Below are 26,671 nucleotides of genomic sequence, written 5' to 3'. Positions count from 1 at the left end.
AATATAATTTTTTCCTGTGCACTTAACCAACAACAACAGCTGAGTTTTCGGTTCTAGGGCTGAGTGGTAATCCTTTGGCGAAACACGTGCAAGCCCACACACAGATACAGATACTGGCCAAACTCACGGATACAATAACTCAAAGATACGAATGCGAGTGCTACAAACGAGTGTGGTGGGTTCTCAGACTTGTGGTGGGCTACAAAGCCACAAAAGCACACCAGCAACATGTTGACTGCAGCTGCTGCAGAATTGCATTTCGCAAAAACACATTCACACGCAAACAGCACTGAAGAAAGAGAGGTCTATATGGGGTCAGAGGGAGAGGGCGAATATATATGTATATAGACGATTATACGATATTTTTTTTTCTGCCTACCAAAAGTTGCCGTCGACGTCGACGTTGCGAATGTTGCTGCGGTGCGAGTGGCTTTTTTAGCCGCCAGTTGCCAATTGCCGCATTCGCTATTCGGCTTTGAAGCCGCTCGGGTTGCCAAAAGAACAGTTAGCCAGCAATTCTCCGGAGAATCGGGAAGCGATTCTCCTGGGAAACGAACTCGTGCCCGCCCACGTGTCCTACGTAGTTTCCTAATGCCGCTTATAAGTTTACAAAAACATTTTCCACGCTAACTGAGTGTTTTTTCTGTGTGTCAAGAAAAACAAACGTTTTGAGTTCCAGAGAAAATTTATATTTTGGCCAAAAGAAAGCTAAACATTTTCCGTCAGTGTACTTGTGTGCTTGTGCTTGTGCCCTCGAGTGTCTGTGTGATTGCCAATGTTTTTTGTGGCCTCTCAGCTTCAATTTCTTGGTGAGTTGTGGATTTTTAATTGAAAAACGCTCGAGAGAAAAGTTTTCATTTAAATGAATTTTATATGGGTTGTGGGCAAAAGAGTTTTTTGCATGCCAAATGATAAAAGTTGGCTGGCAAATAAATAAAATTCAAATGAAAATTCATGGGATGAACTCGGGAGAGACAAATAAATTCTTTAACAAGCCGAACGTTTTTTAGCCATATATATTTCTGGGTTAATTTGGGTGGAAAAGTGTTTCGTGAATAGTTTTCAAGCAATTAGTTGGGATAATTACATAAACTTTGTTCATAGTAAATGGGTCGTTTAAAAACCTATTATCCCAAAATAAAATGAGATACTTATTTAGCATATCCCATACTCTTTAAAGCCAACCAACCAGAATCACAATTTACCTGAGGGAAAAACAAAAGGGTGGAGTAAGAAAAACACACTCCTAGCAGATGTCAAGCAATGAAGTTCTTCCGGCTGCCTTTTTTATTTCTCAAAAAAAAAATAAGACTTGGCTCCAGCCAGTCACATACTTGCATCTACGGGTTTACGAACTATAATCGCCAGTTTCCTCTTGGCCAAGTCAAGAAGAGGCTTCCTGCACGACAGCAACAACTGCAGTTGCAGTAATACAGAGAGAAAAAATATTAAGACGTTATATAATGCGTATCTATGCACTTAAACATGGAATCTTTAATTAAAAAATATAACTTTAAAGTTAACTGTGTTTTTTGATCACATGGTATATTCTGTGAATAATGATATACCATTTAAAATACCTTTTAAATAAATTAATAAAAAAGTCAATTCTATATGCCACTTCATATGGAAAATATCCCCAATTATTGTCCACTTTTGGGGCAATTTTTCCACTGTGCAACACCAGCAGCATTCCCATTGCAACGTCAATGGACAATGGCAAACTTTTGCGGACTGTCTAATATAATTTCGCCTTGGAATAACTCAACTAAGCCGGGCAAAGAAGAAGTGCCTCATCAAGATGCCAGAGTCAAGTTAGGAAAACAAAATGTTTGCTTGCAGATCAGGGCCACACCGAGATGGTCTCTATAGAGCAAACAGAAAGAAAAAAAAGGCCAGGAAAAACGGGCCAAAAGGGATAAGCCGGAAAGCAACACGGAACCCAAATTAATACAATAATTGAAGCCAATTTAGTGTAATTTTCTTCAATTTCATTGTTGTTGTGCTGTTGGTTTTTGCTGGCTGTCTAGCCATTGAGTTTGCCAACTATTATCGCATTTGTTTGCCATTTGCCAGCAACCCTTCTCCGTTTTTGCCCCTAATCCACCTGGAAGTTAATTTCCCCCCCGGCCAAGTCTAGTCTTATACCTTTACTTTTGTTCTCCATTTCAAACTACTACTGAATACTGAATACAGAATACTGACCAACGACCACACCCCGAACCAAGTTTGATTAGTTTGGGTCACATGCTGGTCGGCTAATTAAATTAAAAGCCCGACAACTTGCGACTCTTTTTCATTTCTTTCTTCTTTATTTTTTTTTTGATCGGGTGAAAGTGTGGCTTACCTTTCACTAGTCAGGGCTCTTCTCGCATTAACAGATTAGCCATCTGCCCAGCCATTGAGGAGTCGTTAAAAACCAAAGCCCCGCCTGGTTGAAGTTTAAAGTTTTTCTCAAGTTGTTGACCGGGCCATGAAAATCAAACATCAAATTTATGGTCTGAGTTATGGGCCTGCGAGTCGTTAACAGTTCGACGTTTTGTTTATAACTATGAAAAAGTCCATGCATGGGAGTTGGGGGGCCTGATGCATAAAGTCCGATCATAAAATATAAATAAAAGTTGACCTACGAGATTTGGTTTCGCTTTAGAGTCCGGCACACAAATAGAGATGTTTTTTTTTTTTTGGTTTTCGGTTATTTATGAAAACATTTGGTGTAAATAACCCAAAGGAATAAAGTTTCGTCCGGGGATTTTGGGCGTGGAAAAAATGTCGTTTAATTACAGGACACATAAGCCTGGTTATAAAAATACCATGTGGAGTACCCTGCAGCCTTTCTATGTTTTTGTGGAATTAAAACCCCTGACCAAAAAGAACGCAAATGGGGGAAAAATTCCCAAAAAATATCCTGATTATTTTATATACCACTTTTTTCGGGCTTAACTTTTTGCCGTTTGGCTTGTTGGCGTTGTCGTTGCCGTTGTTGTTGTCGTTTGCTGTTGTAAATTGTAATTTGAAAAACATCACCGCAAACTGTCAAAATGCTCTGACATTTACAAATTATTTTGCTGGCAGCGAACTGGTCTGAGTGCAGAGCATTTGCACCACCGCAGCACCACCCGGCACCACCCTGCACCACCCTGAACCACTCTGCACCACATCAGCGACGAGCGATTTGACGCTTTGAAATGCGAAATGGAAGCGGTCGCCGTTAATTTGCGTCAACGGGCTAATAAAGTTTTGGCATTTGTGTGTTTAGCTCTTTTTTCTCTCGTTTTCCTCTATACCTTTTTTATTTTTTTTAAAATTTTGATTTTGGCATTTGGCAAACACGACAAAGTTGCTCTAGCTATATCTGTTTCTATATGATTGGCTCTGTCTGCACAAGGTACACTAGGAAATAAAAAAACTATAAAGTTGGTTATTTTAAAATTTGATAAGAATGCTTCTTCCATTTATCTTATTTATTAATCACATAAAAATTTATAATTTATTTATGAATCCTTTTTTATTATCATTAATTCAGAACTTTATATTTTCCGCCATCCATTTTTTTATTAATGATCTAAAAAAATCTATAATAAAGTATAACAATTTATGTGCAAGTATACTTCCATATTATAATCATCTTACCAAAAATCTTTTATATAAATTCGAATCCAAATCATTGCCATTATATATGAGACTATAAATGTATTATATTACTGAGATGTTTTGTCCAATATTATACTATACTAGCTTCAAATATACCATTTTCTATAATACATTTTTGTTGGGTTTTTTTTTTCCAATCTCATTTTTGATTTCTTGTAACCCCTCTGATTTCCTTGTAGTTTTTTCGCAGTGCCATTTTTTTTTCGCTGGCCAGCCAATTTGCCCATGCAAATGATATGAGACGTAGAGCTCGTCGACTGACTAACCCAAGCTGACATTTCAATAGCAACAACATCCAGCCAAAGAGCCGAACTTCCGTTCTGCTGGCTATACGCTATATTCGCTGCCCGTATACCCACTCCTTTCTAGTCGCTGTTAATTGCATTTGATTGAGCACCTGAGCTGCAACAGAGTATCAATGAACTCGAGAGTTTTTCCCAGCGCCTCGGGCTGTGCAACCGAATAAGTGAGGATCCGCACAGAGCAAGGTGCAAATTCCCAAGCCCAGATTGCCGCAGCATCGTAGGTATATCTCACTCTCTACCTAGGAGAATAGTACCTGTAGTAACCCGTGTACCTGTTCAACTGCCCCTGCCCCTGCCCCTGCCCCACTCTCACCTGGAAAAATGGCTTTATGGTCTGTGCCCCAAGGCTGCGTGTCTAGGAGTGGTCGGTGCCTAATAGCCGAGGAGTATCATCATCGGGGGCCTAGAGAGCTGGCCAGACAGGGGAAAAATGAATTATGATTTGACGGTAGGCATTTAATGGATGGCCATGGATCTTTGACTCCACCACGAAAAGAATTCTCGTTTGGCGCCAACAGATATTGACAGCTGCTCGCGGTTAGGGTATCTCTGTATCTGTATCTGTATCTTCTTATTCTTTTTCGGTGTGTGAAGTTATTCTGCCGGACAGGTGAATGCTATTTAGTTAGAATGCCGAGCGGATCGTATCGGGACCTCTTTGTCTTCTAATTGAATTTCCCTGGCGGTAGGGAGTAGCCAGCCGCCGACCGCTTTAAAAGGTGCCATTGAAAAGCATTCCAAATTGGAGCATGACAAGTTTCGGTCGATTGATGGATTGCCGTTGCTCTGCGGTTGACGGTGAACTCAGACGTTTGATGGATAGTGAAAGGATAGTTAGGGATCGCTGGGAAAGGGCATCTGGGGCCTCCCATATCTTGCGGTTGGCTCTCTTCGAAGTTCACGCTGTGAAAGGGGACCTCTTTTTAGATATTCAAATGTTTTAATATGATCACCAAGAGATTTATAACCATGGTCGGTGGAATATTTATTCTATATTATAAGATGATAAAATGGAGGTGTCTTAGAAGTCTCCTGCAAGCACCAGGGTGGAATGCGGTGTTTAATAACTATTTAATCGTTTCTTCGAAACTTATATATTCCATCCTACCAAAGGGAAAATCTATTTTTATTCGAATATCAGGATAAATGTTTAATAAAAGGCAACCTAAAGCTTAGGATATATTTTCTATACTACTTTTAGGCCACATGCTCAATAAAATTTAATTCAACATATCTTAGCTTTCTAAATATAATATCTGCAAACTGTTTTACTCATTATTTTATCACCAACTTATGTAATTCTCTAAGTAAGGTATCTGTTTCCTCTAACTTCCACCTAAATTGTATATGTTACTTCTCAGCTCGGAAAGAATATATTTTTCTACCTATACCATCCTAAAAAGCATCTTATATGTTTCTCAAAAGAGATTATTTCACTCCTCATTCCTTGCCAAAGCGTATATTTCACTACTCAAGGTAGTATCTCTCCTGCGCCAGTCTGCATCTTAAACTGTATCTCGAATGCTCGCCGCAGCCCAATTAGCCCGCTGCCAGTCGAGGGGCATCCTTCGGATGTGCCAGCCTCCTTGGAGCGAAACTGAGACGACTTGTGGCACTTGCCCGGACAACCCACACAATTGACAAACTGCCGGGTGATGGGCGTTCTGAAGCCATCGAGTTGGGCCACTAAAGGCGGCCAACTGGGGGCAACCGCAACGGAAACTGTAGTGCAACAACCGCCCACCGGCAAAACAACTTTGGCCAGGGAAAACAATGGCAATGCATAAATTTCAAGAACAACAACCCAAACACGGCAACTTTTGGGACGTTGAAGATGCGGCTACGTAGAGCGAAAAACTCATTAGGACCAGCGCCTACGAAACATAAATGCAATAATAATATCCAACGAAATTACGAGGCTAATAACATAAATTCATGCAAGGGAAGGGAGAAGGACTAACCTTTATGCAGTTTTGTATCTATGAGATACGCACTGCGTAAAAGTTCATTATAATAAAGAATGCGGCACCGAAAAGGAGTTTGCCAACCCATCGTAGCCGCGCTTATCATAAATTATGACCCAGAAATATGCGTAGAGCCAATGTCATAAACATAAACTAGGCGAATTAATTGAGACAGAGAGAGATGGCTGCAGGCAGATACCAATAGAGCGGCTCATAAAGCCCGGAAATTATGCGTTTTTAAGTCGTGACCCATCCCCAGACCCATGCATTGGATTGCACCTGCCCCGCAAGAGGAGAACTCAAACCGGACTACATACTATATATGTAGACCATCGAACATTAGAGCGGCATTTGGCCAAAGTGCCAAATACTACCTGAGACACACTTACAGCCGAGGGGAAAAATATGGCAGTTCATATTGGGATAGGATAGATAAAAATATTATTAACCTAAAAAAGACCAAAGGAACTCACTTCGTTAGACTTCAATTGTTAAAAAAACAATAAAAATTAAAAGAAAAAATTGCCTTAAAAAACTTTTAAAAATATCTTAACTAGAAATTTTGAATTAAATAAGGAGTTGCAGTTTATTGAAATATTTTTAGTAAATATTTTAATCCTCAATGAAAAAGTTATGGGTTATAAGAATCTTGAACCTCAAACAAGCATCCTACTCTGTCATCATTTCATTGACCTGTGCTGTCCAGAATACATTAATCGCAAAATAGAGATGGGGACTATGGCCTATGCCTAATTGAGTTTTGAGAGTCGTTACACTTCATCGCAATGGGAGTAAATTAAACTGTCATTAGTTTACCCTTTGGCATTTTTGTCACTTTTTTTTAAGGGGGGCTTTAGGCCTGGTCAGAACATGTGAAGTGGCGCGTTTGTTTCAGCCGGCTATATGTTGTTTTTATTTTATTTTTTTTGGGTTCTTTACCTCTGTATTTTTTCCGCCGTCTTCTCTTGCAGCCGTAATAATTTTGTAGGTTTTACGAGTGCCGCCAAGACAATTAGGCATTTGTTATGTTGTGCTGTTGGCCAAGTGTGGGCATTTTGCTTAGCGGCTTTTGACGCTTTGATGTGAGCAAGTGAAAAAGAAAAAAAAATAAGGGAGATGAGGAAAAAAATACGACGAACGCGCGCGCCCGCAACGAATCTAACGCCTTTTCAAACTCGGTTCTCAGCTTTGGCTTTTTGGAGATACACGGCTCTTAACTTCTGCCGCGTTGTTACCGTACCAACAATATCGAAGATTTATTTTTCCATTATGGCCCGCCGGCATCGTTGTGGGTGTCGGATGCCCCGACACAAACCATTGGGGCATGACGGGCCAAAAACAAGTAAAAACCCAAAAAAAAACCGTAGTCAAACAAAAAGTTTTCGGGGGTTTTAAGCGGTTTAAACAGCGCGATGATCAGACTTTTTGGCGGTTTTAACAGCACAGCGTTTTTCGGCTTAGTCGGTCTTAAAAGCATGTGCAAAATAAGTTAAATAAAATAGTTTCATTTGCTAGTTTCGTTCGGGCTTTGACTTAAGCGGTTTTAAAAGCGCTTATAAAATCGTTAGCCAGCGTTGCGGTTGAACACAAAATTGAAAATAAAATGAGTGGGTTGATAAGTCAATTACAGATTTAACCTTGAATAAAGTCGGGCCAACGCAACTTTTACCCCGGGCCAAGCGTCTAATGATACCCAAGCTCAAAGGTATTTTAAGAGTCTCTAAAGTTGGCTTTTTATTTCAATTTTATACGTTTGTATGTCTACATTTTCTGCTATCCTATAAAGCAGTATAACATATTTTAAATCAATAGCAATAATAAACCGTATTTTATTTAAACACTTTTAATTATACTCCACAGTTTCTCTAATAAAAACCAGATCAAATAAAAAATAACGAATTAATTAAAATACATGATATTCAAATTAGTTGAAAATCTCTTGAAGTGTAGGTATACTTTATATTTAAGTCAACTAATTAACGACACGCTATAAAAATATGCCAAATGGAAATTGTTTATGATAGAAAGTCGTGGAACAAATTTCCCAACAGATCAATCCGGCAAGGAGGCGGGATCTGAGGCCATAAAAAACCCACAAAAAGCTGTTTAGAAATACTCATTTTCTATAGTTTATACCCTTGGCTTTTGTTCCTAATGATTCACTTGCCGCCGTGCGATCACTATTGTTGTTGCTGTCATTAATGACTTGACAGTAAAGTAGCCTACACAATTTATAGCAAAAAAAAAACACAAGAAAAAAATAGAAACAGAAACGAAACTTGTCCGCCTACAATTTCTGATTGTGAGTTTCCTTTCAGCTTGAGTATTTTTTTTCCTCTGCTTTTAATTGAAACATTTTTGACCATATTTTCTTAATGATCTGACATGACATGGCGTCTGTTTTGTGTTTGTCTCTTTTGGTTGCCTCACATCGCCTGGCATTATAAATTCAAACCGATTTCCACTAATTTAAGCACAACCAACTAGCCAAATCAGATACACCCCAAAACAAGCAGATGCCAGTATATTTGGCTAAATGAAAGCGTTGACTGCATGGCATTTGAATTGCCGGCGATCGTTTCAGTGACATATGTATATCCCCAGCGCCCCCCATATCATTATTATAATTTGTTCATTATGAACCCCTCTTTATAGCTGCAGTTGCCATGGCGAACGCCAACGCCTTTGGGCCACAAAAAGCTGCAAATGCTGGCCACATTCTCCATTGTTGCCGTTGTTGGACGGCACTTGTCGTTAAAAAATGTGTTGAAAACGCTTTTTTATGACACGAAATGAGCCGCAGCCATAAAATTGAGACAAAACCCAAAGCACCGCACAATGATGATGAGATGCCTTCGGGGGCTCCGAAAAAAAATGCATTAGGGTCTTGCCACCTGGCCAAAAGATGGTTTATTTTATACGGAATCGGGGTTTTATGGAAATGTACAACAATTAAAATTTCTTCAATTTCTTTTAATATACCAACAGTTTAGCTCTAATAACTAAAATTGGTTCATTAAGTATCATATAAAAAGTTTTATAGTGCACAAATTTGAATTTAAAATTGATATCGGTAGCTTGGTAATTATATTTTATACTTTAGTTCTTTAAGATACTAGAAACATTAAACTAGTTACAATTTATACCGCTGTCTAATAAAGTCTTATTTATTGGTTTTAATTTCCATAAAAAAAAATATTTAAAAAAAATCTATATCTAAAGTCTTTAGCATATTATTGAAACCATTGAAATGTATTTTTTGCCACTTCACAAGACAACTCCTTGTGACTTCTGGCTTCCATTTATTTTCGAATCTGTGATCAGCTTATAATACCTCGCTAATTGAGTTGATTTATGCAGCTGCCGCTGTTGCTTTAGCCCATTCAATTTGATTCATTTGAATTTATTTAGTTTTTCATAATTTCTGTGTGCTACGCTTAGATTTCTATATTGTTTTTTCTTTTTTGTAATTTTTTCTTTTGTTTTTGGTGCCTGTGGCTTTGTTGGTTTTCGCTATCAATTTCAATTTCGAATTTATATATATAGTATTTCTTGTCGCTAATTTTGCCTGGTCGGGTTGTCGGATTGTCGCGTTGTCTCGTTGTAGTGTCCACACTTGCTATTATTTATTTATGTATGCGGAGGAACAGATTGCGCGCCATGATTTATGCTTGGCACATTTTATGGCCATTTTGTTGGTAATTTATTAACAAGCTTGTTAACAACAGTCCGCTCGGCGCATCGGCTTTTGGGCCCGGCCCAAGCCCAAAAGTCCCGGCCAATATGCAGATGGCCAGCTCGACCAGCCGAAAGCTACAAGCCTGCGCTTTTGGCTTGGCCAAAAAACCGAAACCAGACGAAAGACGAAAAGGTTAAAGGCCAAAATACGGCAGCTAGACGCTGCATACCAGACAGCAGGTGGTTTTAACGACCGCAATCATGCCGATGTGTCCATGATGTTGATAATGATGATGGCCACACTGGGAGAAAAGTCATTTAGAGGACGCAACATCGCTTAAATTATGCATAGTCAGGAAGGGAAAGCAGATAACTCCAGCTGTCTCGATCTTTAACGAACCTATATAAATAATTTCAGGTCACATTAGGGAAGAACATGTGATCGCGATAGTAAAAAGCTGACATTTCTTAGCCTTAAAAATTTTGAAATGATCTTAATCAGTAACCCATAGCAGAAACATATGTTAAAATATTTCCAAATTAAAAAAAAACGTATTTAATAATTAAATACCACATAAACAAAATAAAAGTTTACAAACGATATAATAATATGTTATATAAACCAAATTATTTTATAAAAATTATTTATAGATCTATATTTTGCTAATAAAACCCTCAACAATAAAATAAAAGGTTGATTAAATTAAAAAGTTTTTTTTTGGAATAATAATTATTATTTCTAGATATATTCCACGTTCATAAAACCCTCAAAATCAATATAGGAAAGCCTTTCTTTTTCTTGGCCTCAGTGGGCGATGACGCTGATATTGTTGGCTGAAACTAGCCAAAGTCATGTCCATATTTATAGAAAGTTTAGCACACACACGGTCGAACAAAAAACTTTGACATGCAGTTCTCTGGCCCCTCGAAGTGCCCCAAAGTCCCTCCAACTCATACCCCCTAGAAAAACATGATTTGTTTGCCGAAGCGCGTGCAGTAGCCCAAGTGGTCAAGTGGCCAGTCTCCGTTAGCTGTTGCTCAAATATTCTAAATATTTGCTAAATAATAGAGAAGACAGCGGGGCATTGGCAGTGGGATTGGATATGGGACTGGGACTGGTACTGTGAATGGGAATGGGGACTTGTCTTTAGTGTGTAGGCAGCCAGGCGTAGACAAACATTGGCGAAACCAGCGAACAAACGGAGTCCGAGCTAATGGCAGTGGCTTTGCTTTTGGCGTTTGAATAGCCACGGCTATTTGCGTAGCAAAGTGTACGAAGACCAACTGACGGACAGTCTATATACTCGAATACCCCCTGGATATCGGTGCCCGTATGTCCACTTGATGGGCATTGATGGGTCGCCATTGTGAGCGGCCCCAGCTGCGACTTCAATGGGAAAATAAAGCCCAAGCAGGGCTACAAATTTCCAGCACTTTACTGTCGTCATAGATGGGGATACGTTAAATAGTGCTTGATCAGAAAAAATATTTGACAACTTTTCATTCCTGCAATCAAAAGGAATGAGCCAGTTTCAGGTGCGTCTTTTGTGGAAAAGTATCTGAAAATGAAAGACAAAAAAATTCATATTTTTTTTAAAACAGTGTCAGATGTATTTAAAATATAAATATAAAATATATTTTATATATATTGTTAGCTAATATTCCTACTTAAAAATCCTCTATCTACTTTCATTCTGACTTAGTGGCATAGAGATTAATTAAAATCGTAAAGTTTAGTGTTACAGTATGGTAATTTGGAAAAAATCGATATATAAATCTAGATTAATAGAGATAATGAAAATCGATTTTTTAAGTCACATTAAGAATAAAGTCTACAAGTTTCAGCAAGATTAATGCATAATATTTTGTGCAAAATATATATACACTCACTTCTTGGACACTTTCAATTGATTTGCCTGGCCAACTTCAATTGTGGCCCGGGGCAAGTTTTTAGAGCCAAGTCAGCGGCAGCGCCAAGTTGTCAACTTAATTTACAGCTAACATGTGAGCTACAAGTTCGCGGCGATTGAGCAAGCGATAAAAAGTATTAATTTCATAGACCCCATGCAATTAACATAAACTGGACAGAGAAACAGATCGCAGCCATATAGAAAAAGGCTTATAAATATGCAAAACAGTTTCGATTACAGCAACTCCTTCGTTTGGCATTGCAGATATTGCAGATACAAATCAGCGGCTATCTATATATCTAAGTAACGCGAATAGTTCCACTTCATACTTGATCGATCGCAAGAGGGTTTTATGGTTTTATGGGCCACGGCACGAGCGACAAACATTTTGCATTTGTCACCCCCCTCCTCCAACGAAAAATCAAAGTGAACTGACTTTTATTTGCATAATCGGTAATGAGTTTTCATTTTGTGAAATGCCACGGAGCCCATAAAAACCGAAAGCCTGTTGAATGCAGCCAGAACTAGTCTGTTTATGACTGCCGCGAATCAAATCTCATTGTTTATGGCCATGACTTGAAATGGTAAAGATTACCCTTTATTAAATCTATATTTTTTAAATTTATGTTGCAGCTTAGGTAGCCCAAAAACCAGTTTCATAAAATTATTAAAGTCGTAAACACATAGGAAATGGGTTTTTTTTATAAGTTTAACTCTTGGTAACAACGAATTTAAATTCAATTTTCTAGTGGTTTCAATAAGTCTAAAAAAAGATATCGTTTGCCATCCTACCTAAAAATTCAGGGAAAAGAACAGAAGCGATCCGAAAATAATTCCTTTAAATCGTGCAAGTGCAATAAAAGTAAATTAAACGTCTTTTCAGACGAAAGTCGGGCTGTGTCTCAATTTGCTTGGCCCTACAAACTGAAAACTGGAATTGGAGGTGCCGATGCGAATCCATAAGATTCCAGCTGCCCTTGATGAGGTGATGCAGACATGGCCCGAGGAAAGGTTGAGAAAAGACTACGCGGAAGCTGTCTCAAAAAAAAATAAAAATACAAAAACCCCAAAGCAATACGGCCAGAAAAACAAGCTGAAAAAGCAACAAGAGCTGAAAAAGAACACAACTTTCTACCTTTACTTTTTGGCAAAGCCCCCAAGGAATTTCCAACTCGTTTTTCGTTTTTTTACTCTTGGGACCCTTTTTTCAGAGGGGGCGCAAGTGAAATGCAAATGTTGTACGGGGGGCTTATCGGTAATCTATTGACTGAAAATTTGCAACAGATAAGGCGGGGCACTATTAAGCCATAAAACGCATGCAAATGAAGGCGTTGAAATGCGCATAAGGCCAAAAAGGAGTTTCGGTGCTGGTCACTTCATTTAGCCGAAAGTTAAAGGGCGCAAAAACTAACGCGTTTCGGAAAAGATAAAACCGGACAGTGGCGGGTAGTTTGGGGGGTCAGTCGGTGGCAGATGTCTGCCTCGGCGGGGGTAAAATTCAACTTCAACTTCAACGAGGCCAACGGCTGACTGGCAATTAATTATGCCCAAAGTCGCTCATTCTCACTCACTCGATCTGCCCTCTCCCTCTGCACCACTCGCCCCCCCCTCTTTCTGGTCGCGGGCATATGTTTATTTACTTAATTTACTTAATGACACACATCTAGAGAGGAGCACGAGTCACACAAAGGCACCCGGAGAAAATATATTACCAAAGGTGCTCATTAATTCAGTGGTTTTTAATAGCTATGTTCTAGGAGTACTATTAAAAAAAAATATTTGAATATAGAGCTAAATTTTTTTTAAAAGTACCTTAACCTTTTTTAAAATCAATTTTCATGGATTAGCATCATGTAGGATCTTAATTACCAGCTATGGAAACAGTTTCCCAAAATTTCTTACTAAATACTATCTCTATATAGTTTCGTATAACTACCTATAATTTTTCTCACCGTGCATGCACACACACTTTTTTCTGGTGAGGTCATCCAGGCAAAGAGGAGCAACCCATGTTTGTCTAATAAATAACATTATTAATTACCAGTGCAATTAAGCATAAGTACGATTGGGGCACCCTCGCCAACATAGATAGAAACTCAAACCCCTACATAGACAGAGGGAAAATAACAGACCGACTGCACTTGATGACCCAAATTTGAGTTCATTGAGTGATATATGAATGCATTAATCTTAGTTTATGTTTATTAGTTTGTTTATCAAATTTTATGCAAGCTGAAAAAAAAACAGAAACTGTGGCTAAGAAACTGAAAGCTGATCCCGTCATGAAATGCATAAAAGATCAGAGCTGTGATCTTTCAACTGAAAATTTATGATCAACATAATACGATTTTATGTTGCTTTTATGGGATCAGTCGATATTTATGGTTGAGGGTATATTTTTTTAAATGGAAAAAGCGTTTTTTTAGAAACTCTAAACTTTTTGGATCTTTTAATGTATTTCTTATAACTTTTGAGCAGACTTCTGGCCATTAATCTTTGGCCGCTTGTTATTCGCTTAAATATGGCAACTGTCACGAGCAGGACAAATCAGGCAAATACTAACGAGAAAATGCTGAAAATTACAGAGCAGGGCAACTAGAGAGTTTTCCCTTCTAGTCAGTCTAGCCGTGTCACAGCGTTTAATCTTTATTAATTACAGTGAAATAATAAGTAGATCCCTCCGACGGGCACCCTTCCGTTTCTCCACCACTTTTCTCCGTTTCTCGGGTGTCTATTTCTCTATTTCTCTCCTTTCTCTGACAATGTCAGACGCACCACCGACTGATTAATGCCGGGGCTAAAAGAGCCGAACAAGCGAGCATGCCACAAGCAGCCAAACGAGAAACTTTCGGTCTGGTTTAGGAATTTTAGAAGTGCACTGGGAAAAAATATCTAAAAATATTAAATTAAATTCTGAATATGAAGATGCTATCATATTTAAATTATTAAAAATATAAATATATAAACACACAGGTTTAAACGCCTCTAATATTCTCGTAAAATTACAATATATTTGTAGATATTGCTAAAGTATTTTAGTAATATAAAAAATATTTCTGCCAAACTAAATAAATTTCTGAAAATTTCATGAATGCAAAGCTACAATATCTGGTAGTTTTAAATATTTTAATAACTGTATTATATTTTTCCCAGTGCCCTGTGCTGAGGTTTCCCATGTTTTGTTGCGTTCTAGGGGGACCACATCCATCACGTTGTCTTTTCTCCGCATGGAGAGCAACTCCCCAATTTGTTTGGTGCCAAAAACCTACCAGCGGGTGGGAAAAGCATCGAAAAAACCCAGGGAAAGGCGGAGAAAGGCTAAGAGTGAGTGGAGAAAAAACCAAATTAGATAGCAGCGTGTGCAGGGCGACCATTTGATCCTTTTTTAAGGTCAGAACCGCGCCTCGCCTAATTACGCATCTAATCAGGAGAGGTGACCCCAAAACACGAGCTGCCAGTTAAGGAAACATCTGCCTAAATGGCAGTTAGTGAAAATTTTTGCGGCTTGTCAATCAGCCGAAAGCTGTTCAAATATTTAAACAAAAGGTAGGTATTTGCACTTCAACTTAGCTCAAACTGCGCATGCAAATGCAAATGCAACAAATTCAAATAAATTCCGCGGGGACAGGACAATTAAATATGCGCATAACTGTTGATAATCATCGAATCAATATGCTGACAATTTTCTCACGCATTCGCCAAGATTCGAAAGATACGCACAGAGATAGATATTCAAATGAGTTGCATCCCAAATACAGACAAGGACCCCAGGACGAGGGTTCATCATTATAATCATCATCATCGTCATCATCATGATGAGGATGCTGACATCAGCTCGAGCGGCTGAAGTCAATGAGCAAAGGAGGGTTTTCAGGGGCAAAAACGATTTGTTCTGCCCGAACCCTTCTTCATCTCAGCTCGTCATAAAAAATAAAGGATTTGTAATTTGAATGTTAAATAGCAGCAGCCGCAACTCTTATTCCCTCCCCATGCTGAATTAATTCTTACTCTCTTCTTGAAAAAATTAAAAGCGAAAGGACTTGCCCCGTTTGCTTAGGGTTTCCTTTCATTTCCATTCAGTTCGATTCGCCGCGCCGCCTTTCAAGTCCCCGAGAAAAATCTATAAAAAAAAATCTATTAAGAAAACCGATTTTTTTTGTATTCTTCTGATTTCTTCTCCAAAGTTTCGCTGGCTGCCTAATGGCAATTGACAGGCGCAGTCATATGTAAATCTCAGGGCGTGGCGGTATCGCCGTTCAACCAGCTGCCGTTGGTCTCCGATTTCAAAATCAGTTGGATGGCCAAGGAGGAGATTAAATAGGGCGAAGGCCAGACATGTTTTTCACGGTTTTCTAACGGTTTTCGTCAAGGGAAAATATGGGAATAATATTATGGAAATTCGGGTGAAATGGGTAAATAAATAACCCAAAAAAAATTGTACCCCAAAATGTCAACATAAGATTTACCAAAAGTACATTTAAATTAGGAAGACTCTTTCATGGGAAAATAAAATCTCAAGTTGTAATTATTATATATTTTGAAGCCTAAATTTGGGATCTTATTTCTAGTATTATTTGCAACAATATAATAAAATTTTAAAATGTTCCATCTTTCTGTTAAGTATCTGAAGGTCTTAAAAGCTTAGAGTTCTCATCACCAATTAAAGTTTTAATCCTTGTTATTGAAATAAAATGAAAATATTTTAAAAAGGATCCCCAACATAAGTATCTCAAAGCAACCTGTCAACCAAAATTCAATTTGAAACTCACCAAATCAAGCTGTAATCCTTTGGCAGGATTTATTTGCAACTTTTCTATTTGCCTTCCTTGAATTGAATGGACAGCCAGGCAGCCCCGCCTCGAATCGAAACGTTGATTGCATTTTGAAAGGGGGTTAAACTGCTGAATTGCAGCAATAATATTGCAACCGACATCGATATGTGCCATTTGATTTGCATAATTCAGCACACAAACAGAAAGGAAGACCCAACCCTAATGCGAAAAAATGAACTAGCAAAATATTGACAGGACCTGGGGATTGTGAAAGGAAAATGGGAAGGAAAGGGGCTATAGAGCCGCTTAAGCTGCAAAGGCAGCCGCGCCCCTTTCGACTGTCTGTCTGTCTGTTTGTGTTTTTGCAAATTCATCGATAATTGGCAATTTGAAATGGCAACAACACGAAGGACAGGGGTTGCTTTCGCCTTTCGACACATGAGAGCATATTGACTTTGGCACTCTCGATGAGAACCCCGGATTCGGGACCCTAAGACCCGGGCCTCGTGTCAAGGGCGCATTGCAAAAATTGCCAAAATAAAAAAAAGGAACGAAATAACAATAACAGGGAAACAAGACTTCGCACAATAGATAATGACTTAATGACACTTTAATTGTAAACAAGTTAATTCGGGCCATTGATGGCCAGTCACAACCAATTATCGCATCGATTCGAGCCAAAAACGGTGGCGGCAATTAGTGTCAGATATTAAAATTGGCAAAACAAAGCCAAATTATAATTATCGTCGCAATGGAAACCAGATTCGTTGCTCATAAATTCAAGACGAACTCCTCTTTGCCGCGAGATGAGATGTGAAATTAATGGGCCATGTCTGTCTGGCAAATGTTTTCGATTCGTTTAAACAATTTCCAAGTTGCTGGAGCTCGATAAAAGTATTTCGTTCGTTTTTTGATAGATGTGTCCATTCACACCAGATATATCTCGTTTGGAGGGTAGAAGTTACAAGTTTACAGCCAGTGTATTCAGAAATTCCTAACAAACGTCTTCTTCTCTCCTTCTTCTATTTACAGGGCGAAATCACAACGACTTCTGGGGCCCCCAAAAGGTAAGAAAACAGCCAGCCAACGGAGAAACTTGGCCAAAAAAGGCCAGGCAGAAACTTACGAAACAAAACAAACATATTGCAACTTTTACTTTGGATCTGAGGGCTCAGTCTTTTGGGCCCCCGAGGTCGGTTCGCTTTCAAGTTTCGTTTTTTGACAGCTGCTGTCAAATGCTGAAAGGCAGCCCCAGCTCCCATTCGAGCAGAAATCTAAAACAAGTCACACACGAAAAGAGTCGGAGTTTTGAGTTTGGAGTAGGAGTCTCCGAGTCTCTGAGTCTCCGAGTCTCGGAGTTGAATCAGAACCAGGCTGCAGTCTCGGTCTTCGAGTCTCTGGGCCCGGGGCATATCGCCAAAACATCTCTATACCAACACACATATGGGCATGGACAGCAGGGCCTAAAGAAATAGGAGCTTAGAAATATGTTAGAATATTTTGTTGTAGGTTTCCACACATTTTATGAAATAAATAATTCTATATGCTTATTAACCTATTTCTTTTTTTATATTAATTGGAAATTAAAATGTTAACCAATCCTATTGTCAGTCTTGATTGCAAGACAGTTCATTTTAGATGAAAATAAAAAAATTAATTGTTTAAAATTTCAAATTATTACCGAAATAATTACAAATAAAAGATAATAATAATATAAGCGAACAAAAAAAACCTTCATGGAACCTATAAAAACAAATGGCAGTAGCTTTAATTATTCGGTAGAATAACTTTTATTAACGCCACTCCTACAAATGTTTTATAAATTCACATATTAATATTATGGCATTGCATCGTGTTCAGAACCTATTAAAAAAACCAGTAGTTCTAGTAAGTCTGTAGAATGACTTTTATTTATGGCAGCCCTAAAAATTTTGCATAAACTTAAGTTAAGTTTGGTGTAACTACTGTTTTAACCCCCGCTGTAAGCACACCTTATGGCCCGGCTATATTCCTTAACCTTCTCTAAGCAAGTTCTCAAAACACAAAGAGAGAGGCAGAGAAAAAACAATGAAAACATTTTTATAGTTTTCATGCACGAAGTCCACGAAATGAAAAATTCTACAATTTAAACTGACATTTAAATTGATAGTTCAAGAGATGCACACGACAGATACGAAACAGGGAGAGCAGCCGAGGCCCCGCGCATACATACCCTCGGATACGAACGAGTCCATCCATAAGTATCTGTATCTACGTCTATGTACTCTGTACTCTGCACATGATGGGAATGCATATGCCAGAGCTGCTGATGATGTGGAGCCAACTGATGCTGATAACAAAAGGCGCTGAAAAAAGAAACCCAACTGCCAAGCCAAGAATTCTGAAAATATTATTATTATGATTAACCGCATACGAAGTGCGGTTGGACTACCAGCAGATGATGGGAAACTTTTTGAGTGTCAGAACGGGGTCAAGACAAAGCCAGGAATCTAAAACATAAAACCACAATGAATAGCTTTATTTGAAATTAAATTAGAAAATCAGTTATACCAACTGCGATAAAACTGAGGAAGTGCTGAGCAATCTTTGACTTAAAACCACAATGATCTGATGATTTTAGGAAAAGAGCAGGAATTCTTGATGTAAAAATAAGAATTCTTAGGCATTGGCTAAACAATTTTTAAAACTTTTATTTTCAACAATTTTTATCAACACTGAAACAGTGTTCAAAAATCAATAGCAGTGGTACTTAGGATTTCACCAACACTAGGCACACTATTAAATAAGAAATTTATTTACATACAATTTCAACAACATTACAACACATATGGTTATAAAACACTAACATCCAATACAATTAAACGATACATAACATACAAAACAAGTAAAGGTAGAAAAGTAGGAAAATAATTAACGATTTTAATTACACAAAACACAAAATTACATTTTTACACCAACAATTTCAACAACAGTACAACAATTCCGTTTCTAAGACCCCAAGATCTATTAACATCCAGGCACACGAAAAACATAAAACTAAGACAACTTCTAGAAAACGTACAACTAAAACAAGAAAACCTACACCGCGAACAACCTTCGGCAACAATCACCGCCAGAATCCTCCAGCGACATTGTCAAGTGTCATGTGCGTGTTCGCTATCACCCAAGTGCCGCAGATGGAGATACAAAGATACAGAGATAGGCAGGCGGCCAGATACACACCATGCCAGCGGCCAAAAGACGGGGGAATAAGTATGGTGCACATATATATAAATAATATATGCCATGCGAGAGTGGAGCATAGAATGGGCTACGGCGCTAATCTTATAATTAGCATTCCTGGCAGATAACAACAACAAGAACAGAGTCAGTGACAGGCAGGCGACTGCTGACTGCCGACTGCTGACTTGGACTACAAAATAACAAATAACAAACAAGTTGCAATTACCGAGCGGCAGTGGAAGCGGCAGCGGCAGCACTCGACTGTTAATCGGGTTGCATGATAACTGCACATTAATTAAAAAAATAAAGAAAGAGGCGAACGAACGTGGGGGAAATTACAGATCCCAGCTAATACATTTATGAAACGAAACGAAACCGAAAGAGTGCTAATTGAATTATTGCAACAAAGAGTTCGCTTCGTTTGTTGCCATTTCTGGTTGCACATTTAATTGCGCCACTCCACCGTCACCGTCACTCCACCGATCCCCGAATCTCCATCTACCCCCCCCCCCCCCCCCCCCCAAGAAAAACCCTTTCGAGCATATTGCTTACAGTTCCAGGAAGACCCACAAATGCCCAGACAAAGCCAGACTCCGTTCTAACGGTAAGCAGCTATATAACAAAACCCAAAATAACCCGAAAAAATATAGGGAGATGGGGCCACAAGCACTGAGAAAAAAATTGGTATTAAAAGAATTATGGAAAAATATTGTTCATTGCTATATATATCTGATTATCATTTTTAGGCTGGGAAGGAAAAAGATATTTATAAAAGTGGCTTATCAGAATTAATTTGTTGCTGATGGTATCTATAACGCTACTAAAGCTAACTCCCTAACTGTTGCTTGACTATGTTCTATGTTCAAGTCCCAACATCCATTAAATTTTTTTTTGTTTCTTTTAAATTTGTCTGTTTTTTGGGGTTTAAAAGATGTATATAAATTGAATCAGCCTTAGATCATTATATCTTTACTATCTTAAAGTATTAACTTGTTTATTTCCAAAAAAATGTAAATACTAGATCTATTTTTCCCAGTGCACAGACCGACCCAAGTTCAATTTCTTCTCGTTTTTTGGGCAATTCATAAACCGAAAATAAAACACAGCAGAAAGCGAAAAACTGTCAAGCTCAGTTTTCAATTGCTTCTGGCCCTGTAATCCGAGAGCATGTCCCAGACGCTTTGGATGAGGGATCGGTGGGGATATTAGGCCATGCTGCGGGCTTAGTCACTTCTGGGTAATGTCCTCCAGCCCGGCCCGGCCCATATTAGTTTTCAAGAGTCCCCGGTCGCATTGTTGTGCTCTTGTGTTGATATGACGAGCAGAAAACAGCACAGCACACAACCCGAAAGATACAAAGCATACACACACCGCTCGAGTACGAGTATCTGCAAGTGCACGCAACTCTGTAGCCTGTAGTTGTTCTGGTTCTGTATTCCCGGTATCTGTGTATCCGTATCTGCAGCCCATGCAATGTCTAGGGCCAAAAGGCGGTTCGGACATTTCAACAGCATGTCGCTTCATTTAAGTTTTTTGCATCAATGCACTCGTGACAATTTGTCATAAAAAAAGGAGAGCCGAATGCCCAACCAGAAAAGGCCAACTGGCCAGAGGAGAGATGGGTTGGGTGGAATTGTGTGATGGTTCCTTGGAAGCTACCCATCTGTTGGCGGAACTCCCAATTTAATTCAATAAAACCGAAAGCCAAACTGGGGGGAATGTTGTAAAAGTTCTTAGAGATATTATTATGATTTCTCAAGCGAGTATAAAATATATACTCCTTAATTAAAATTCATCGCATTTGCATTATAAAGATTGTGTTGATGTCTTCAAATTAGGTTCTATTCTTTTGGAAAAAACACAAAAAAAACAAAGTCTAGATGAAGTTCTATCTTTTAATAACCGAAATACCCATAAAAATCTATGGCACTCCCCAAAAAAGTTTATAACCCTCATTAGTGCCAATCAGTGTTGCCATCTGGCACCTGAAATCCTGTATCGTATGATACACATATTTTGCCCCCATTAAACAACCCAATAAAAAGCTAATTGCATGAATATAAAACCCATCTTTGGGTAAATCATCTGGACCATATAGGGGGTCAACAGCACCCCATGCTGCGAAAATAACCATATGGAGGCGGGGCGGCTAAATGTCAGATTTGTGATCATTTAAACGCCAACTTATGCATATTTATATAATTCATTTTTAAATATTTAAAGTCACACAAAAGCATGGCGCACTCAAAACATATATTAAATATCCAGATTTTACGATGCATAATGCGCGGAGGGTAGTGAAGGTGGATTTTTATTACCAATAATTTTTAAATTTGTTGCCTTTCTGCTTCTGCTTGTGCTTTATTTTTATTTTTGTGCTTTTTTTTGGTTTGTTTTTTTTTTTATTTTTTTGCTTCTGCTTTGTTGGACGGGTGCAAGCAACTTGTTATAAATATAAACACAGATACTTATGAAGGCCCATATAGACGTGCATACTCATATCCATCGGTATATATAGACGGACGTGTGTGCAAGTGAATTGATTGTAAAGCTGCCCGACCGACCGAGCGACGCGATTATTTACGGTTTATTTTCAACACTTCAAAAATAAACGCAGGCGGTACGTGGAAGGGAAAGTTTGGGGGGCGGTGGATGGGTGAAAGGGGGAAAGCGCAACATGAACTTCTGTACCGCTCCCGCTACCGTTCCCTCTCTCTTTCTCCTTCTCGCTCAGGCCCTCATTTGAAACAAAAATATTGCATACTAATTTTAATACGTAACACGCGGACGACTTTGAAGGCGGCCAAAAATATCAGCACGAGTGCACTGAGAAAAATCAACAATTGGTTAAAAAATAATTAAAAATGATTTGCCATTGACTAAATATAACTATGGGAAACTTAAGACCTTGAAAAAATATATAAATTTAAATTCACCATGCCGATATTTATGAAAACAGTTCAGAATCCATAAAACTTATATTCTAAACTTTTCAAAATATCTCATAAAATCATATCATATCACTCTGCCAATATTTGTAAGCCTGGTTGAAATAAAATTATCTAAAATATAATATTCTGACTATAATATTCGATTTTTCGTTTATCAAAAATTTCAAAATATTTTTTGTCAAGATATAGGGCTCAGGTAGTATTCCAGCATTTTTCTTCGTGTATTTAGGGGATCCAGGCGGTTAGGGCTAAAAGTGTCAGGCAAGTTGTGGGGCTTTTTCATAAATTTTTTGGCAGGTGGAACGAACGACAAGTGCCTGCTGCAGCGGCGGTGAAAACGGGGAGCAAGATGCAGTGACTGCATTCATATTTCAATATTTTCGGTTGGCCACGTTTAAAAATAGCCACCAAGAACAGAGGCAAAATACATAGAGAGCTATGGCCACCGATCGAAAAGAGAAGAAAGATGCAATGCATAGGAAAAAGAAACACAAAAAATTAATTTCCACATAATTTTTATGAGGCAATTACTCATCGACACTCTCTCTCACTCTGCTCTCGATTCGTGCCTTAAAATTTATTTTTAAATTGCGATATAAAATAAGGGAAAATAAACACCGAAGCGAAAAGAATCAATGGAACATGGCGTATGCGTAATTTTAATAATAGCTCATTGATAGAAGGTATACCTATAAGCATGGTGGCCGCACCCAAGCCCCTCGAACCCTGCTTGAAACAGGTCAACTGACCCAAGTGACCCAAGCATTTTCGATCCCCTTGTACAGCGCAAGTCATATTTATAAGCTTCTACATTTTTATAAAAAGAATAAGTGCCTTTTTAGGAACTTTGGGTATACAGTTATATTTTGTGTGTTTACCTTTATAACAAATACAAATCGACATCTGATATATTCGAAACGCACTGTAGGCGCCACCCATCCCATATTCCATATGCATAATATTCCCATCATTACGCGCCAGCCACGCCCATCCATCTAAAAGGCCGAGGTGAAATATGCTTTAAACTGCATATTATTATAATAATTCTTTCTGTCATACCATTTCTTGGCTATTTTGTGTTAGAATTTCCGTTTGGTGGTGTAATTATTTGGAAATGCTTTTTAAGCGATAATTGCCGGTGGCACTACACTTTTTCTCCTCGGGGTTTTCTTTCGGCTTTGTTGGACTAGCTGTGTACATATAGTTTTTGTTAGTTGGGTTTGTCAAATTATACAACATTTATCATCAATTATCGCAGAGTTGCTGGTGTCGCATTCGTTTTTTTTTTTTTTATTTTTGTCGTTGGTGGGAGAATGATTATTCTAGGTTCGAGGCACACGCAACATTCATTCATGTGTCATGAAATTGAATAAGCAAATGACGTGCTGACTGCCAGTTGAAACTGGAATTTCCAACATGACGATTGCACGTCCACTGCCCATTCCATGTGGCATTCACCTTTTTCCCGACCACAAAACGCAGTTTAAATGGAAAGCATGCCATCTACCTCAACTCTATATATGACATTTCATGCCAAAATGCAGACAATTGTCAATTGTAACAACTACACCCCTTTTTCCACATGCTCAGTTGGGTTCTCTTGCTTTTTTTCAACAGCTTTTTTATAAATGCACTGGGAATAATACCAACGTAAGATGAGTTTAAAAATTATGACATATATTTTTGTTGATTTTGATAAGATAAAAGAGCACAATATGAATATATTATTATTTTAAGAAACTAATATGAATACTTTTATCCTTAAGATACTTTTTCTTGTATTATTCATTTTCAGATATAAGAAAGCATGTTTAACCCAGTTATAGTAATTTTATCTGGATAGGGCACGCTTAATATTATCCGATTATATTTCTTTATCAAGATATAAATCACTCTAAAGTTAACAACTTTCGTTCCATCCAAACATCTGTTTTCGCAGTGTACATATTCGTATGGCCCGGAGACCAGACCACATGCTAAACGAATGTTGACAAACAATTATTATTTTATTATTATTTGTTTGTCTGTTGTCTGAAAGTGCCCTCTCAGCACCTCTCCCTATCGCTATCCCTGTGTAGCTGCTGCTGCTCTGGCTCAGAACGTCTATCTATCAGTCTGACAGTTAGTTTGCACGACTTTCACAGATACCCACACTCGCATTTCGAATCGCTCACACAGATACTTTTTACACTCACATGTCAGTTGTCGTCAGACCGTCTGCCTGGTATTTTTTTCACCGCCTCCCCGCGTTTGTTTACTTTGTCTAACTGCTATTTGTAAAACTATTCATGTTCTGTTGTTGATTATTTTATTATTATTTCTTTTTCCAGTCCCTGTTTGAGCAGAAATCTTCACATGCAACATTTTTTCAACCTAAAATTAACTAAAACAAACACAGAAAGTGCCGAGTGGGCGGGAAGCGGGGGGGGTATCAACAAAGTTTTGACAGTCGAAAATCAAGCGCTAAAATATTTGCCACATTTTTTTTTGGCCGTTTGTAATTGTGGCGAAATATTTAATGAAGTTCTCTGGGCTGTCAGCCTGATTGCATTGGATTAAATGGCTGTCAGTTGGTTGACAAGCTGGAAAGAGAGTTTAGTATTTGGCAAAATATAGTGTTAAATAGGATTTTGTATGGGTAGGTAGCTAGAAAAGTAAAATAAAGTAATATCAAAATATTAATACAAATGTTTAATCAAAATTTACCCAATAATATTAAAAATATTCTATTAAATCTAATTACAAGCCAAAGAACAATTCAAGCCCCAAAACCAAGTCGCATAAAAATGTATCTTTCCGATCGAACTGCAATATCTTTCCTCATTTAGATGCGTGGCCCACAGAACCCGCTAACTGTATCTTCCATATCTGATCCATATTTCCCAAAGAATTTTCTCCGTATCTACGAGAACATTTCTGTGCCCTGGCACACAGTTTTCCAGCTGAAGCATCACTAATAACTTAATTCGATTCGAGGAAATGGGCAGCGAGTATTCTCATTCACATTGGGGCGTATCTAAACACAGAAATCTAAAGCTTAATGGCTCATTAAAGCGAGAAGAGCTGAGCGGGCGGCCTCGGATGCGTTTTTCCCCTTCTTTTGATTACGAATTTATTGTGGGTAATATGAATAAAAATGAAAATTCAAATGCGAGTGTAGCTGTGAGGCTGCTAATTATGCATGCCGCATATATGCGTTTGCATTAGAAAAACGGCAGCAACAGGCTGCTTATGCAATCCAATGCAATGCAAACCGACAAGGAGGAAAATAAAAAAATAAAATACAAAACAACAGCAAAAAATTATAATAATAATGCAGCGGCAACAAAATCATGAAGGGGAGGCAGGAAAATAAAGATACAAATAAAAAAAGAGATACAAATACGAGAGCGTTGCAATAATGGCAAACGAACCGAGGCACGCAGTTGGCCTACGAAATGAGCATTTCACATCGTGTGAATTTTAATTAAAGCACCACCACCGCCAGCAGCGGAAAAAGTTAGACGCACTAAGTCAGCGAGCTTACTGCTTAATTAAATGCAACATATGCCGCTAATTAAATTTATGTGCCCGTCGCAAACTTTGATTATCAAAAATTATTTATGCAAAATCTCTGACAGGAAATACCTGCAACTGGCAACTGCCAACGAGCAACTAGCAACCTGCAACCAGCAACCTGCAACAGGCGATGCATGGCCTGATAAGCCCAACAGCAACATGAGCAACATAAACAACAGCAACTGCAACAGTAGCAAAAAAGCCAGGCTTAATTTAATTGTACATAGTTTTTGGTTGCATTGTTAATTATGCTGCAGTGTTGTGGTTGCTTTGATTTAATGAGCAAGTGCCTGTTAATTTATTGAGAGGGCCAATCAACTGATAATCCCAATTAAAAGGGGAGTCACCTATTGATTTTTACGGAACGAAGATAAATAAATCTGCAATTTATGCCTGATAGGCGGATACAAATTAAATTAATAGTAATTAATTATAAAGTGTGGTGCATGTGTATCTCAAAATTCAATTTATAAAATTTTAGATACATGTATTTTTCTTAAACCTATGTACATGGGTATAATGTAATGAGCTTTTCCAAAAAATAAAACCTTTCTAATTTCGATCGATTGGAATTTGTATCGATAATGCTATTACTCAATTCCTGAATGAACTGCAATGACACTTTCTATGAATGACAACAACTTTCTGTGCGATTTG

At 38.3% G+C, this 26,671-nt stretch overlaps 1 long non-coding RNA gene across 1 annotated transcript in view; it reads left to right on the top strand.

Moving 5' to 3' along the window:
• The first annotated feature begins 352 nt into the window (after nt 1-352).
• Nucleotides 353-26,671, top strand: part of LOC108012258 (uncharacterized) — a 30,350-nt gene continuing 4,031 nt past the window's right edge. Inside the window, exons 1-2 of the long non-coding RNA XR_005014247.3 lie at nt 353-809; nt 17,316-17,350. This is a non-coding gene — a long non-coding RNA (uncharacterized lncRNA). The remainder of the gene's footprint in view (nt 810-17,315; nt 17,351-26,671) is intronic.

The sequence above is a fragment of the Drosophila suzukii genome, chromosome 3, assembly GCF_043229965.1.
Source record: "Drosophila suzukii chromosome 3, CBGP_Dsuzu_IsoJpt1.0, whole genome shotgun sequence".
In the NCBI taxonomy this organism is placed as follows: Eukaryota; Metazoa; Arthropoda; class Insecta; order Diptera; family Drosophilidae; genus Drosophila; species Drosophila suzukii.
Note: the sequence above shows the minus strand (reverse complement) of the source record. Positions and strands in the feature narration are given on the sequence as shown.